The 3,766-nt window shown below is 35.7% G+C and overlaps 1 protein-coding gene across 1 annotated transcript in view; it reads left to right on the top strand.

The window, feature by feature from the left end:
• The window catches only part of Rtkn2 (rhotekin 2), a 57,334-nt gene that overhangs the window by 14,118 nt on the left and 39,450 nt on the right, over positions 1-3,766 (top strand). The window lies entirely within an intron of this gene.

Raw genomic sequence — 3,766 nt, 5'->3', positions numbered from 1 at the left:
TTGCTAGCTATGTCATTTGCCCTGCAGAAGCTCTGCAACTTTATGCAATCCCATTTGTCCAACCTTTCTTTGATTTGTTGTGTTTCCGGGTCTCTATTCAGAAAATTTCGGCCTGAGCCAAGGAGACCTAGGGTTTCTCCTATTCCATCCTGTAATGTTTTCAGAGTGTCTGCTTTGACTTCATATGATCTATATTTGTATAGAACTTTATAGTTTGAGAAAAGCATTTCATGCCTTACACATACTATATAGTTTTCTCCTTAATGCAGCCTTATGAAATAGACAGTTTTTCTCACTTCTACAAACTTGGTGGCTAAATGACTTCCTTTATGTGCCAGAGCTGGTTTACAAACCCAAGTGTCCAACTCTCACTTCCACTCCTTTTCTAGAAAAAGGAAAGGATTATCTAAACTAAATTCTGTGAGAATCTAGTCCCATGTTTATTTTCTCACTTTATACCCAAAATTTAACACAGCACTTGGCACCTAGTAATTGCTAAGTAAGTATTAATGGATGGCCACTGCTCTTCATTGCCTGTAGGATAAAGGCCAGAATTCTCCTTAGTTTTCCATTCTGAACCAGTTCTTTTCCCTGGCCAATATTTCATTATTCCTCTACAGAAGCCATTTACTTGAGGCACACATTTTTCTCCTTTTCCTGTAAATGCACCCTATATTTCAGATACCTAATTAGCTTGTGTAAGAAATATATTTTCTCCAAGATCTGTTTGTTTATTGATAAAGCCTACCACTACCATTCCAAATATAAATCTGTCCTTTCTTTGAATTACTAGCAGAGTTAAGAAGACCCTTTACCACTAGATGGCACTTATGCTGTGTAGTCTCAGTTTCTCCAAAGTGTTAAGGAAGCTGAAGACAATGGCTTGGATTGAAGTCAATACACAGTCGACTGTGTGTATACTATTATAATAATTCACTTTTACAAATATTATATCACTACATTTTGGAAACAACAGTTTATATCTCCATCAGTCTTTAAGATACACGTACTTTCTATTGGCCAAAGCCTTGTATTACAAAGTCTATTGCTATTTTTAGGCCCAGTCACTCAAGTATGTTTTCCAATTCCAGTTCACCACTACTTTATAACTAAACAAAAATTTCCGTACAGAAAGGATAGGTCTTTATTTAGGACATCACTTGCTAAAAGGAAAGAAATAGCCTTCAGCTAAGCAAATAATACTTCAGAAAATTAACTGAAATATGTAAAGTCTATTATCAGTTTTATAGGTGTTTATATTCATGTTTTCATCTTTATAATTAAAAATTGACATACAATGTGTTCCATATCCCCTTGTATCTCTTTGTTGCCTAACATAGTAATTTAATTGTTCATAATATTTAAGTTCATTTTTACATTAATAAAGATCTTTGAAAGAGATTTTATACTAATACTTAAACAAGATTCTCCTTTTCTTGTTTCTAATATAGCACCACTGAATGTACACCTAAGATGGGTGAACTTGCTAGTGAACACCCAAATTCCAAGATAGTCAACATCTGTTGTCAATCTCAATAGTTTATGTATTGCTACAATTGACAATGTACAATTGTACATTTAGAAGAGGACTCATATAAAAACATTTAAAGTAAAAGAAAACTTGATGACTTGAAATACATATAACAAACTTGTTTATTCATGTGTTCCTTCTTTCCAAAAGATCATTTTAAATTAAGGAACTGAAACTCAGAAGATAGGATCCATAATTTCTTTTTTTTTTTTTTACAATTTCTTTTCATGTTTACCTAAACTTAATTGTATCTTGTCTGCATATTATAAAGACAAAGAAAATTAAAAATGAATTCATCTTTATAAATGGATTTTCTTTTGACATTGGGAAGAAAATGTGGCTTTTATTTATGAGAAAAAAAGCATATTTGTAACAAAGTTATATAATGTTTGACAGATTGCCCTGCTAGCCAGGACAGACATGGACTTTCCATTTCCAGCTTCCCTACTCACTGACCAGATCTTCATTAAAAACAAAATTTACCCGTGGAAATATTCCTGGCTTTTTCACTAACTACTAATGAAATGACTAAACTGATCATTTAATCATGTACCTCATAGGCTTTCACTTTTGAGAGTGATAGCTAGTCTTTAAGGACCTGATAACATCAAGGTATCTGTCCTGATACAGATCATTCAGTTTCCCATTAAATATCAATGAAGACTTAAGAAAACACAAAGAAAGGTAAGATGACTGTGAACAGTGAGTCAACCATTTGAAACTGACTTGGGTTACATATCCCATGCTATCTAAATAGTCTATGACCCTCTAGGGAGTAGATAAGAAATATCCACCTTTTCCTCTTGGGGAGATGACATCACTAGGCTAGGGAGAAGGGGAGGAAAGATGGACCCATAGACTGTGGGTGTACAGCAAAGGAAGTCAGGGTCCATGTTCCTTCCAGGATGGAGTAAATAGTTAATGCCATCCCAGCAGAGCAAGAACAGCTGTGAACAAAAACAGTTGTGAAATGGAATGAGTCAGCAACTGTGGTCAAGCAAGAAGAAGTGAACTCTGACAGGACATCAGCCTAGTAATAATTACAAAACAATAAAGGCATTCTCATCAAAATCAAGAACAAAATAACAATGTCTATTATGTCAATATAATTTAACACTTTTGGAAATCCTGGCAAAAATAATAGATGAAATTATTGAAAATGAATAGACAAATTGAATCCTATTTGAGGATAATTGGATTGCAGACTGTAAAGCCTAAGGGAATTTTCTGAAACACTGTTTGACTTAATAAATAACTTAGTAAAAAAAGGCTGTATTTAAGATAAATATATAAAAGTGGTAATATTTCAAAACCAATAACTAGCAAATACAATGGGAAAAATCTTTGTGATATAAACAAAGCATTCAATACCTTAGACTACTTTACATTAGCTGCATGCTTTCGCCTAGCATGGATCCATGATCTTCAGTGCTGAAAAAAACTTCCTTTTAAAAAAATAAAGAAAGGTCAACACATTGTATAAAGAAAATATTATTATATAAATAAATATTAACTTGCAAGTGATCTACTAGTGATTCATGCCTGTAATTCTAGGTACCTACAAGGCTGAGATTGGGAGGAATAAGGTTCAAGGCCGGCCTAGGCAGACGTGCACGATGCTTACTCAACCAATAGTAGGATACAGTGGCGTGTACCAGTCATTCCAGCCATATGGGAAGGCGAGATTAAAAGGATTGTGGCTGTAGGCTGCACCAGACATAAAAGTTAATGGGTCTCTAACTCAATGAAAAATAAAGCAGCTAGGTGTTGTGGTGCATGCCTGTCATCCTGTTTATGATCGGAAGGTCTAAAATAGGCTGATTACACCCCAGGCATGCACCTGGGCAAAGGTGAGAGGTTATCTCAGAAATAACCAGTACAAGCTGGGCACTAGTGGTTCACGCCTGTAATCCTAGCTACTCAGGAGGCTGAGATCTGAGGTTCATGGTTCAAAGCCAGCCCGAGTAGGACAGAGACTCCTGTCTTCAATTAACCATCAAAAAGCCAGAAGTGGAGCTATGGCCCAACTAGTAATCACTAGCCTTGAGCAAAGAAACCTCATGGACAGAGTCCAGGTCCTTATTCAAGCTTCAGAACTGACACACACACACACACACACACACACACACACACACACACTAGGTCCTTATTCAAGCTTCAGAACTGATACACACACACACACACACACACACCAGGTCCTTATTCAAGCTTCAGAACTGATACACACACACACAC

This window comes from Dipodomys ordii, unplaced genomic scaffold, assembly GCF_000151885.1.
Source record: "Dipodomys ordii isolate 6190 unplaced genomic scaffold, Dord_2.0 Scaffold34, whole genome shotgun sequence".
In the NCBI taxonomy this organism is placed as follows: Eukaryota; Metazoa; Chordata; class Mammalia; order Rodentia; family Heteromyidae; genus Dipodomys; species Dipodomys ordii.
Note: the sequence above shows the minus strand (reverse complement) of the source record. Positions and strands in the feature narration are given on the sequence as shown.